Genomic DNA, 14,323 nt, shown 5'->3' with positions numbered 1-14,323 from the left:
TTTACAACACCTGTGTTGTGTTCTCTTATCCTATACACGGTAGCAAATAGCAAATGAAGGAAAAGTGTAAACTTGTCAAATCCTGTTGTTTTAAACAATACTCCTAAACTCTTTTCAATACTGTATCAAAGAATGCCTTTTTCCTGTGGTACATATAGCAAGCCAACTGTACTGTAAGCCACAAGCCAGGCACAAACTAAGGCATAACAACAACTCTACCCTCTTTTCAAAATCAATACTGCATCAAAGTCAAGACCTATAGTATTTGGAGGTAGATAAGTTGGCCAACTCAGGCATACTTACTTTCTTTATCTTAACACCTTCTAAGCCTGGCCGTACTCCCTCGGACTTCCTACTGGGTCCCATCAGCCACGCCGTCTATTCCCGGACTTTTGATATAAATTATAATAAAAAAAAAAAAAAACATCGGAAATTCTTCTCTGTGTCTTTTTGGAGCGATCTGAAAGGGTTAATATGCTCTGACAGTCATTTTCTGGTGCTGGGTGTGATACTCCTAATATCCAGCAGGCCACGCCGTTGACTCACATTCTGGATGGATGGCTGGCCAGGAGGAGCCTCATCCTCTCCCAGTGTTGAAACTCAGCAAGAAGCTCAAACAAGATGGCTGGTCTTTGTCTCTGTTCGTGGATCGCGGTTTCAATCACGTTCGGGCGCCGCTTCTCTATCGCTCCTTTCCCTGCTTCGCCGCACGTAAACGAATGGAATTGATCTCCCCTCCGCCTCGCCAAAGTAAGATCGCCGACCTCTGCAGGATGAATATGTACGCTGTGTCGAGCACTCCAGTACGTGTTGTTATCATGTGGGCTTTGTTTTTTTAAAACATGTTTGTAAATAAATGGCTTATTTCTTCGGCGCTACCTCTGTTCAGAGGGTTCTGCCGCGGCTTGCAACGTGTTAACATAAATGAAATACAAATGTAAAACAAATTCCTAATACAAAGAATAACTTAAAATATATTGTCTTAGCAAAAATAAAATGAATTTAAAAACATCCCAGATAAAATAAATAAATTATAAATAAATAAAATTAAAATACAATCTCAAATAAACACAATAAACGTTACCCCCCCTCCTTGCTACTTGAGTTTACAGGTCCTCTTTCTTTTTCTTTTTCTTTTCCATGTTTTTTTTTAGGAATACCAGCATATCTACATTCTCAGGCAACAGGCAAGATCTCTGAGCATTCACAATATCCCCTGCTGTTGAAAAGACCCTTTCACTGGGGACAGAGGTGGCTGGTATAGAGAGGAAGGCTTTTGCTACAGGGGCAAGCAGTGGGTAATGCTTTGCATTATTCTTCCACCACTTGAGTGGGCATTTGTTGAGGTCAATGCTTGCTTCATGTGTGTACTTATCCATTTCCCTGTCAATGTCACTGATGGACGGTGCTGCTGCTGGTTCAGTGTTCGTTGAAAGTCCCTCCAAGGAGCTCTTCCAAGGCTGTCTTCTTGGGTGGAGGTCCTTCCCGCTCAGGTAGTGCTGCTGTGCCTGTGCGGTCTGCAGGTGTGGGGCCGCTGGTACCTGCTACCACCTCATCTGCTGCCCTGGTGGTCTGTAAATAGCAGAAAGAGGAAAAAAAAGGAAGAAAAAATAGAGAAAGAAAAGAGGGTCTCATTGATTAATTGTTATAGAAACAACTTGCTACAGTTGCTAGACCTACTGTATATCAGCCAGGCATTTTAGAAAAAAATAATATTAGACTAAGATCATAAACCACCAAATAACCAATGAAGAAAATAACTATATATTATATTAACATTATTTTTCAGTATTAGAAATAAATAAATTGTTGAGTTAATACCTGGGTGGAAAACTGCACAGCTTTCTCCTTCAGCCTGTGGTACACGGCCTGGCGCTCTGCTTCTGCTTCATCTAGATGAGCCAGGGTGAGGAATCTGGGGTCTAATGCAATGTACTCCAGCAGCTTGTCATGCTCATCTCTGTATCTGCTGGACAGGTTGGTGAAGATGGCTCTCTTCATGTTGGCCACGATGGGTGGAGTCTCCTTCTCTGGGAGACATGCTTTTCTCAATATTACCCTTTAAGGGTGCAATGAGAGACACAGTTGGGCTGTTTTCATCAGACATCACTTTGGTGGCTATTTTCAGAGGTTTCAGAAGCTCCACAACGTCATAGGCATCTCGTATGTCTGCGTTGCTCAAAGTATCTAGATCACCAGCATTTTTTCGGACAGACTCGGTGAGGAGAGTTGCAGCGATAGCAGGTTGTTGTTCCAGGTATCTTTCAAGCATTTCCAGACTGCTGTTCCATCGCGTTGTGACGTCGATGACGAGCTTGTTTTGAGGGATACCCAGGGCTTTCTGTTTTGTTGTGAAAATGGCATTTGTATGAGGGCTGCGGTGGAAGAACGCTGCAACACGTCTCACCCGACCCAATAAGCGAGGGCAGCATTCACTTTCAAACCCGCCTGCGATGCCAAGTTTAAAGTGTGGGCGAAACATTTGATATGGGGAGCCAAGCCTACCTCCCTCACTGCAACGTTCATATTGCTCGCGTTGTCCGTAACAATGGCAATGTTACGATTAGGCCTCTCCAGCTTCCATTCTGTCACAGCTGCACTCAGGACTTCACCTATGTTGTGACCAGTGTGCGATTCCAACATAGCGCGAGTTTGAAGCACAATATTTGCCATCTCCCAGTTGATATCAATACCATGGGCTGTGATAGTGATATAACTCTCGGTGGCCCTCGATGTCCAGCCGTCTGATGTCATCGAAGGGTTATCTAAACCATTGAGGCGCTCGACAACTTTATCTTTTACTTCCCTGTAAAGCGTTGGCAATACTTTGTCTGTAAAGTGCGCACAGGACGGGAGGATGTATTGAGGCTCCAGCGTTTTCATCAGTAGCTTAAACCCCTCATTTTCAACAACCGAGACTGGTCTCATATCCATGGCTATGAATATACCAATGGCCCTCGTAATCTCCCTGGCTCTAGCACTCCCCTGGGGGAGGGGGTGTCCATAGGGTAGGGTGGTCTGCCCTTTAGGTAAACGTTTCTCTTTAGCTGTACCTTGATAGCGGGGCAGTTAAGGAGAACAATACTTCAGTTCTGGAAAGAAGCATCAAAATTTTACAGAGTGTACCTCTTGGGTCATTCTTTAGAAAAATCACATTAGACACTTAATTTTCAAAATGGCCGCCAGTTTTAAAGATGGCCGCCTTTTCGGATATGTTTTACAGGACGCCAGCCAGTTAATATCGATTTTTCATAATATTAGAGTTGTTTTGTAGGTTTTAAAACATCCTGAGTTCATTCATTACACTTTTAAAGCAGCCAGAATAACCTTTCTGACTTTTGGTTGGGGTCTTTCCTCACCTGGGACCCCCCAGACAGACCCCTGAGCCTATTTCAGTAATCGCTCTGCTCCTGCTCCAGAACAATGTTAAATTAGATCTGAAATATGCTCTGAAATAAAAAATGACGATTTTTTTTTTTGAAACTTCGAATGTTTTTATGTATCCTGGTTTTATGTATTGTACTTTGATTGTTTATTAGTATTCTCAGTATTATTCATAATGTTTTTTTGTGTTAAACCGTTATGGTTGACAGCTGTTACTGCAGGGATTGCAATAATGAAGGTATTGCAAATTTTCACTTTGGGCGCAGAACAACATTTCCATTTATTGCACTGCACACACACACTCACACACACACACACACACATACACACACACACACACACACACACACACACACACACACACACACACACACACACACACACACACACACACACACACACACACCTCTTTGTTATTGTCACCCCAAAACCCTCACCTTATCATCTTATAGAGCCCATGGTCAATTACGCCCAAGGAGATTCACTACAATACAGTAATTTCAGACATGCAGGATATATTCGTCTTCATCATCATCATCTTCAATGTCCAACCTAATAGTGTTGACACAGTCTCCACCATAGCATAGAGTGAAAGGCAGGTTATTTGAGCAGCTGCACCGTCCCTTACAACCTGCCTTTGCAGACACATTTGATGAGCTCAAGTACTGCCTTTGGAGCAGGGAGAGCAAGACACCTGACTGGAATATACCCTCCACTCTCTGAATTCCATCTATTTTCTTCGATTGGTGGAAGCACAGGGCAATTTGTCAGGTATGATTTATCCTGCATTGTGACAGAGTTGGCGCGGAGGTAATGTGGTTGCAGTGCAGCACGAGTTCGAGGGAGCATCTCACCCTCCAAGTTCTTTGACAGAAATAGTTCCCATCTGAGTAATCCCAGGGTTGTTGGACCTTTTGAACTGTAAACATGGCATGCAAAATGTTCCGACTGCAATGTTGATGGAAGCTCACCATTTATAAGCTCAGGAGGAATGGCCAATGACCTTGCCAAGGTACTTGAAGCGGTTAATGTCTTGGTCATCATCATCATCAAGTAGGCATTGACCCATGTCTTTTTGGTGATTCCAACAAATGTTCTTCCCCAGTCAGCACCTGAAAAACTATGTACGCAAAGGAACCCTTCTGACATTTGTAACATCCAATAACTTGAACTCACTCGAATATATAAATTTCCTTTTTTTGTACCGGAGGCAAGGACTTGATAAGGGATCGGGTTATCAGCCTCTTCATGTGTTTGCACTTCCTCAAAATCATGTCCCTTGATGAAGGTATCGTATTATGATGCCTACTTTGTCATACCTGACATATTGCCCTGAGCTTCCATCAATTGAAAAAAATAGATGGAATTCAGAGAGTGGAGGGTATGTCCAGTCAGGTTTCTTGCCCTCCCTGCTGCAAAGGCAGTACTTGAGCTCACCAAATGTGGCTGCAAAGCAGGTTACAAGGGACGGTGCAGCTGCTCAAACAATAACCTGCCTTGCACTCTCCTCCCTGCAAATGCTATAGTGGAAACTGTCAACACTATTAGGGACGACATGTATAGTAGTGAATTTCTTTGGGTACAATTGACCGTGAGCTCTTTAAGAGGATAGGGTGCGGGTTTTGGGGTGATGATAACAAAGAGGTGTGTGTGTGTTGTGTTGTCAGTGTGAGTGCAGCGCAATAAATGGTTAGACTGCGCGCCCAAAGTGAGAAGTTGCAATACCTTAATTCTTGCAATCCCTGCAGTAACACCTGTGAACCTGTCTGTCTAACACAAAAATGTAATAAATAATACTGAGAATACTAATAAAAACAGTTAAAAAAAAATAAAAAAAACGTCCCCATCAAGATTCGGCAGGCCCCCTGTAGTAACTCTGAGGACCCCCTAGGGGTCCCGGAGCCCCTGTGGAGACCCCTGGTTATTTGCTACTACTCATTTTTGCTTTCAGAGCCCAGTTACAACAACTTAAATGCTTCAGTTATGATCTAATTTAACATTGCTCTGGAGCAGGAGCAATGCGATTACTGAGATAGGCTCAGGGGTCTGTTTGGGGGGTCCCAGGTGAGGAAAGACCCCAACCAAAAGTCAGAAAGGTTATTCTGGATGCTTTAAAAGTGTAATAAATGAACTCAGGATGTTTTAAAACCTACAAAACAACTCTAATATTATGAAAATCGGACATTAACTGGCTGGCGTACTGTTCAGAGGCAGCCATCTTGGAAACATGGCAGCCATTTTGATTTTTCAGTGTCTAATGTGTTTTATCATAGGAATAACCCCTAAGGAGTACTTGTGAAAAGTTTTAGGTTTCTTTCCACTTCTGAAGTATTTTAGTGCAAAAACGCATTTATCTGCCCCGCTATGAGGTGTTGTTGTTGACTGAAGCTTTTCTTTATGATGGCGGGATACATGCTGGGACATGTTGCTTGTATTCTGTTTGTAGGGAACCAACTTTTTGCAATGTTTGCATATTGTGTTCTTCTTGTCAACTATCTTTTCTCCGTTATTATTTACCGTCTTAGGGAAGCCAAAATGTTTCCACACATCGGACTTGAATTTGCTTGGCGCCTCCTCAATTTCAATCTCCATAAATTCAACTTCATCATCCTCCTCCCAGTCACTTGGTTCACTTTCCACCTCCTCCATGACTCAAGCTTTTCTTTTTCTTTTCTCGCTGTCTGTGTTCGCCTTTGCTTGTACAACTAACGCACTTCTGTCTGAGATCTGACTGCAACAATCAACACCGTGGCCCACAACGCACACATGCAGCACCCGCCTTCCTGCTGTGGCTGCGTGTGACGTAAGACGTTGAACACGCAGTGACGTGAGACGTTGAAGACAGAATGGAGTTTAAGTCGAGGGCGACCTCTGGTGGTCGAATCGCGATTCGTTTTTAAAAAAATCGATTTTCACCGTCCCCCAATAAAATCGATTTAAATCGATTTTTTCGTAAATCGTGACAGGCCTACTCTGTGTTAACGGCGACTGCTTCTCATAATAAACAGTCAGCGCTAGTGCGAAGCTAACGCTATAGCGTATCTCGCAGCTCGGCCACTCGTCTGTAGTAAAACATAAAGCCCTGCCGTTCTCGAACGCTTCTTGCCTTTTGTGAACATTATATCCTAAAAGTAAAGGTCCTATGCCGGTCTCTCATCTGTTTTCTTCATAAGCGTGGAAGAAAATCGAAGCAGCTTGTTGAAATAAAGTTTATATCGCTCATTTTGTCAGCCGGTCCTTTGTTTTTAGACACGCTACCTCCCCTGATCACGTGGTATAGACACAACGAATAATAGAGGGGAAAATAATGCACCGGCTGACAAAATGAGCGATATAAACTCTTTATTTCAACACGCTGATTGGATTTTCTTCCACGCTTGAAAAGTAAACAGTTGAGAGAAGTGTATAGGACCTTTACTTTTTGGACAGAATGTTCACAAAAGGTAAGAAGCGTTCGTGAGCGGCGGGGCTTTATTTTTTACCACATACGAGAGGCTGAAATGTGAGATACGCTGTATAGCGTTAGCTTCCCATTAGCGCCGGCTGTTCCATTACGAGAAGACATCATCGCCGCGTCTTTCTTTGTGTGCCCGAGAGCGACTCAGAGAGTCAGATCACGACGTATAAATCAAAAAATAAATCCTTCCAGAATACTGTCTTCTGCAAACCAATAACATTAGCGAGATGAAGTTAGTCACTGATAGTGTTTACGCACTAGAACCAGATGCACCACTGTATGGGGCGGTGCTCAAAGCGTGAAATTCGAGACAATGACTTCTCAGAGCGCAATCTCTCCTCCCCCAAAAACCACGTACAATTCCTTCCAAAAGCAGCCTAGTTTAACAAATAAAAGTAGCCATTGTAGTACCTTAAACCAACTATCTTTTGACACGAAACCCTTGTTCTAAATTCAAACTTGTGTGAATTGGAAAAAAAACATTTTCTCACTTTTCTACTTTTTCTACTGTTTTAAAATCGCCGACATTTGGACGGTTCCAGCCTCAGTCACATATATGTATTTCTTTGTTACTCAAATGTTGCTTCTGGGGGGTCCCTGGAACTAAATATTTTGAGATAGGGGTCCGTGGCCAAATACATATCATTTTGTGGGTCCTTCACATGAAAAAGTTTGACATAGAAACATAGTTCTTTAAAAAAATGGGTTATCCTCTCCCCTATGAAGAACATTCATGGGGGGCCAGTAGTGAATCCTTGTACCCAGGGCCCAGAATTTGGTGTGACACCCCCTGTGTGTGTGTGTGTGTGTGTGTGTGTGTGTGTGTGTGTGTGTGTGTGTGTGTGTGTGTGTGTGTGTGTGTGTGTGTGTGTGTGTGTGTGTGTGTGTGTGTGTGTGTGTGTGTGTGTGTGTGTGTGTGTGCGCGTGCGTGCGTGGTGCCTACCCTTGGATTTAGTACTTCCAGCGCACCAGATCTACAAGCTTGTATTGTGAGGAGTTGTGAGCTTACAGATGGTCTATTTTAGCAGACAGTTAACCCTAGAATAGAGACAGGAGAGTTCTTAATGTTTATTCTATTGTCTGTGTACAGAGCCTGATGATGTCAGGTTGGTGGGAGGAGCCAGCAACTGTACTGGTAGACTGGAGGTGAAACACCAGAGAGAATGGAGAACAATGTATCCTGGTGGCTGGAACCAGAAGCATTCATCTGTAGTGTGCAGACAGCTGGGCTGTGGCTCTGTTGTTTCTACAGTAGAGAGAGGTGGTTCTACAGGTCAACCTACATGGTGGATGAGATCTAAATGTGTTGGATCTGAATCTTCACTGAGGGAGTGTGGATTTTTCCATTAGTTTTTATTTTTATTAGTTTTGAGGTTTTGTTTTCAATTACAGTTTAGTTATAATTCGTTTTTAAAGTGAGGTTGCTAGTTTCGTTTCGTTTTTATTTTTTGAAAATGCTTAGTTTTAGTTTAGTTTTTATTAGTTTTAGTGTTAGTTTTAGTCTTTTACGTAATATGGAGTATTTGTCAGGGGTGAGATTAAAAAAGCTCCGGAAAAAGTATTGTCTAATAAAGAAAATCAACAAAACATCATATTGTTGAGAGTGGCAGGAATGTTGAGACATACAACTTCTCTCTTTGACCTCACCAACTGGTGTTTTTTATTTTTTATTTCCACAAAAGACAAAAGACTAAAACTAAGGAGATTTTCTCTATAATTTTAGTTTATTTTAGTTAGTTTTGTAAACACACAATATCGTTTCAGTTAGTTTTCGTTTTTTTTAAAAGCTTAGTTTTTATTTTTATTTCAGTTAACTAAAATGTTTTTCCATTCTAGTTTTCGTTTTTTAGTTAGTTTTCGTTTACTATAATAACCTTGTTAAGGACCCCCAAAAGGATATGCATTTGGCCGCGGACCCCCATCTCAATATATGTTGTTCCAGGGACCCCCATCTCAATATATGTTGTTCCAAGGGACCCCCATCTCATAACATGTTGTTCCAGGGACCCCATCTCAATATATGTTGTTCCAAGGGACCCCCATCTCATAACATGTTGTTCCAGGGACCCCATCTCATAACATGTTGTTCCAGGGACCTCCATCTCACAACATGTTGTTCCAGGGACCCCTATCTCACAACATGTTGTTCCAGGGACCCCCAGAAGCAAATATTTGCATTAAAAAAGGTCACTCTGAATGTGGGTCTTGTCCTAAAATAATGCTGGTCCAGGGGCCCTGGCGGGGGTTAATCCGTCCCTGACACCAAGGTCACAGTAATCCTGCTCTTCTCGTTCCCCACACATCACAACTTCTGCTCTGTTGTTTGTTCACTTGGACCACCTTGAACCTCTGTTGTTTGTTCACTTGGACCACCTTGAACCTCTGTTGTTTGTTCACTTGGACCACCTTGAACCTCTGTTGTTTGTTCACTTGGACCACTTTGAACCTCTGTTGTTTGTTCACTTGGACCACTTTGAACCTCTGTTGTTTGTTCACTTGGACCACTTTGAACCTCTGTTGTTTGTTCACTTGGACCACCTTGAACCTCTGTTGTTTGTTCACTTGGACCACTTTGAACCTCTGTTGTTTGTTCACTTGGACCACTTTGAACCTCTGTTGTTTGTTCACTTGGACCACTTTGAACCTCTGCTGTTTGTTCACTTGGACCACTTTGAACCTCTGTTGTTTGTTCACTTGGACCACTTTGAACCTCTGTTGTTTGTTCACTTGGACCACTTTGAACCTCTGTTGTTTGTTCACTTGGACCACTTTGAACCTCTGTTGTTTGTTCACTTGGACCACCTTGAACCTCTGTTGTTTGTTCACTTGGACCACCTTGAACCTCTGTTGTTTGTTCACTTGGACCACCTTGAACCTCTGTTGTTTGTTCACTTGGACCACCTTGAACCTCTGTTGTTTGTTCACTTGGACCACCTTGAACCTCTGTTGTTTGTTCACTTGGACCACTTTGAACCTCTGTTGTTTGTTCACTTGGACCACCTTGAACCTCTGTTGTTTGTTCACTTGGACCACTTTGAACCTCTGTTGTTTGTTCACTTGGACCACCTTGAACCTCTGTTGTTTGTTCACTTGGACCACTTTGAACCTCTGTTGTTTGTTCACTTGGACCACTTTGAACCTCTGTTGTTTGTTCACTTGGACCACCTTGAACCTCTGTTGTTTGTTCACTTGGACCACTTTGAACCTCTGCTGGAGATGGTCACGTTTATGGTGTAGAATAAAGACCCCCCCCCCCCAAAAAAAAAAAAACATAAAATAAAATAAATAAAAAATATAGCTGATAAAGTGGCCAAGGCATAAAAAGCAGGAAAGCAAAAAGGCATCAAGGGAAAGCAAAGAAGAATATCAAAGAAAAACTAGAAGCAGTGTTCTTCCGAACAGGACTCCGGCAGGTCAGGTAGGTTTTTTTTGGCCTAGTGGTGACTCTATAATAGGCCAAAGTGAAAAGGGTGCCACGTGTTCTTGGGCCTTTCACGGCAATCGGACGCTGCATGCGGGATTTGAAGCATTTTGTTCCAAAAATTTGTTTTGCAAAAATTGACCCGCTGGTGGCGCTATAACAGGCCAATGTGAGAAGGGTGGCATCTGTTCCTTGGCCTAGTGGGAATGTGTGTGCAAAATTTCACACACATAGCAGGCTGCGTTTGAGACATTTTGTTCAAAAAGGAGCAATGGAATTCAATGTTAGCCAATTAGATAGAATATGATATCTGTCAAATCCGTCATGATTACATCACTGTAGAGATACTGTGTACTGATTTGTGTGATTTTCGGATAAAATCTGAAGGAGTAATATCGAAGAATGTGTTTTACACACTGTAAGTCGGCCTTCTGGTGGCGCTATAAATGGCAGATGTGAAAAATGCAGGGCACAGGTTTTTCCTTGGCCTCTGGGAAGTGTGCATACAAAGTTTTACACTAATCGGTGGTTATAGGTAAAAGCACAAATTGGCCTCTACACAACATGTATGCAAAAGACTGTAGGCCTATATGCAACAGACATAAAAAAAAAACTGTGATACTATGCACCTGGACAGTTTGATGATGTACATAGTAAGCCTTGCTGAGCTATGAAGACCATATGAATCGGCCGGGCTATGAATCTCATAGGGCAGGAGCCTATCTCCTGTTTCTGTAGTGTAAGGCAGCTTGATGTACAAGTACACCCCCTGGACATGACGCTAGTATGTCGCAGGGAGTTACCCCCAATCCAACCCTTGATGCTGAGTTTCAAGCAGGGAGGCACTGGGTCCCATTTTTTAGAATCTTTGGTATGACACGACCCGGGTTTGAACCCGGTTCTCCCAGTCTCAGGGCAGACACTCAAACCACTAGGCCACTGAGCTGGTACATGTCATCATTGCAATCCTTGGAAATCACAACATAGGTGTAGACATGACAGTTTGTATTATAATGCTTGTTTCAGGATTTATGATGCAAAATACATTATTTAGTAATGGCGGATATTAAAATACGCATCAAGGGGGGTTGGGGGACATTTTTAGGAAGGCTCCATATCAGACATTGTTCAAGGAACCAAACTGTAAAGTCTACCAAATGTCATGGTTTTATGCTTATATAAACCCCAGGCGGGATTCGATCCAACAACCTTCTGCATGAAAGGCATATGCCCTGACCACTACACTAGGCAGCCACAGGATCTGTTAACCATGTTTGTTTAAAAAAAAAAGTTCTATGTAGGCTGAGTGTCTTGATTTTATTGATTTCTTTTTTATATTTTGGAGGCTTGGGGTGAAATCAATCTGAGTAAATGTAATCTGAGTATTTCTGACATTTTTGAGTGATCATATTTTCTTTTACTCAGAACAGAAAAAAAACGGACGGTAGAGAAGGGTTCATTTTAAACATGAACGTGATCTGGAGTTAGATCAGACGTGTCAACATTAAAGAGTTTGACATACACACATGCCATGGGCATCCAGGATGTTAACATCAACTCAACCCGACGTGGGGTTTGAACTCACAACCATCCATATATCAGGCACAGGCACTGACCACTAACTACACTACGGCAGTCACACATAATGGACCTGTCATTTAAAAAAAAAAAAAAAAGTTTCATGTAATGTACTTGACGCCTTCTTTCAAAATGATATAGCGCCCCCCTTTGGCCAATTGGGGTAAGATTGGTTTCAGTGATATTTGGACTAACCCTCTATAGTAGTTCATCATGAAAATTTTACTTTGCATGTATGTTTTAGAGGCAGAAGAATAATTTGCATAAAACCGCAATATGCATTGAATTATTAAAAAAGCATGTTTCAATTTTTAAAAAATTCGATCTGACAGATCTTTAGATATTGGTCCAAAGTTCATGTAAAAAAAGTTCCGTGCACGTGACGCGAAAGTTCCGGAATAAAAGCGGGTTTAAGCGTTTTACAAACTGCTCAAAATGGCGGAAAATCTAAGGGCGGAGCTTACTTAACAAAGACACAGATGTCTTCCGCTTGAGTCAAGGCACGCGTGTAAGCAAGTTGCATGTCTTCAAACGAAACGAGGCATGACTTATGCCCCTTTAAAGTTTGAGTTTTCAAACGCTTCGTATAGCGCCCCCCTTTGGCCAATTGGAGTAAGATTGCTTTCAGTGATATTTGGACTAACCCTCTACATATTTGCCAAATGCCATGAACGTGTCACTTTGCATGTATGATTTAGAGGCAGAAGAATAATTTGCATATAACTGCAACATTGAGTGAATTATTAAAAAATAATGTTTTGCTTTAAAGAAAATCCGCCTAACTTCTCAGACCGTATTGGTCCAAAGTTCATGTAAAAAAGTTTCGCGCACGTTACGCGAAAATCCCAGGAGGAGATACATTTTTACTGTTTTTCATATAATTCAAAATTGTGGGAGAAGTAAAGGTCAGAGGACAAAAGTCAGAGCGTAAAAGTTGTTCGGCATGAGGAGACGCATAAGTGTATACAGGTTTCATTGCTGTACCTGAAACAGGGCATGAGCTACACCAGTTCAAAGTTGGCATTTTTCAAAGGCTTCCTACAGCGCCACCCTTTAGCCGATTGTTGCGAGCTTCGCGTTTTAGCCGTTTGGCATAGTCCTCTGCCATACTGCCGAGTTTCGTAAAAAGCGACTGCACGGTCTAGCCGCTAGAGAAAAAGTGGCGGAATAATAGTGCTGAAGTCCAATATCAATAAGTGGCCATTTGCCACTTCGTGGCCTTGGCCACTAATTAAATAAAAATACAATTTTAGTTTCAGTTTGCCTTTGCCTTGGTTCCATTGATAAACTTTGTGAAAATAGGCGATCTACAAGCTCAAAACACATCGCAACATGAGGCCTTGTCAGCTTGTAGATTGTGTATTTTCACAATGTCTCGTTATAATTTTTTCTGACAATTTGGCCATTATCTGTGGCCAATATTATACATTTGACGTGGTAATTCTGCTGAGAAGCTTTAAAAGAATCACCTTGGATAGATACATAAACACTTGCACTTGCCCTGATGTTTTTTAGATTCTCATTATGTGTTTTTTCTCTTTTTTCTTTTTGTGATAGGTTGCATATTGTTTGTGCAGTATTACCCGAAGTTTGTAAACTAGTTTTTATATTATGTATAGTGTATCACCTTGAGATTCTGTATTTGTGATGTATCATGGATGTTTTATCTTTGCTGTTGGTGTCTTGTATGTGTAGCTAAGTTAGTGTAATTTTTATTTCTGCCTCTTGGCCAGTTCATTCTTGAAAAAGAGATCACGTCTCAAGGTTTTTTACTGGTTAAATAAAGGTTAAATTAATACAAAATATTTTCTCCCTCTCTCTCACTCTCACTCTCACTCTCCCCCTCTCTCTCTCTCTCTCTCTCTCTCTCTCTCTCTCTCTCTCTCTCAATTCAATTCAATTCAATTCAAATAGCTTTATTGGCATGACTGTAGCAAATTACAATATTGCCAAAGCATCAAGTGCAGTGGAAAATAATGATAATAAAATAAAAAAGACAAAACAAATAATATAGAACATATGAATACAATAAAATATACAAATTCTGCCATAATGATTCAGATGTACAGAATTGAACTGTGTGTGTGTCAAGATATAGTCCATTGTCAAGATATTCACATGAGTGTATTGTTTGCTTACGTGTCCCTCAGTTTGTGACATGCAGTCACATATTGTGCAGCTAAATGTGCTGCAGGTCCCTCTCCTAGTAGAATGTGTTGTTTGTCATTGTCATCTAGAACTGTGAAGTTTGGAATTAACAGTTCAAATTTCTTAAAGTAGTCTGCTCTTATGTTATTATATTTGTCACATTTTAATAGAAAGTGCATCTCTCTCTCTCTCTCTCTGTGTGGGTGTCTCTCTCTCTCTCTCTCTCTCTCTCTCTCTCTCTCTCTCTCTCTGTGTGTGTGTGTGTGTGTGTGTGTGTGTGTGTGTGTGTGTGTGTGTGTGTGTGTGTGTGTGTGTGTGTGTGTGTGTGTGTGTGT

General features: G+C 41.7%; 1 protein-coding gene across 4 annotated transcripts in view; it reads left to right on the top strand.

The window, feature by feature from the left end:
* Positions 1 to 14,323, top strand: part of LOC308285380 (scavenger receptor cysteine-rich type 1 protein M130-like) — a 126,898-nt gene that overhangs the window by 78,584 nt on the left and 33,991 nt on the right. The gene's annotated exons all lie outside the window — the stretch shown is intronic.

Source organism: Nannobrachium achirus (assembly GCF_963921795.1).
Source record: "Nannobrachium achirus genome assembly, chromosome: 5".
NCBI lineage: Eukaryota > Metazoa > Chordata > Actinopteri > Myctophiformes > Myctophidae > Nannobrachium > Nannobrachium achirus.
The sequence above is the reverse complement of the archived record's forward strand: the minus strand, read 5'-3'. Positions and strand labels throughout refer to the sequence as shown.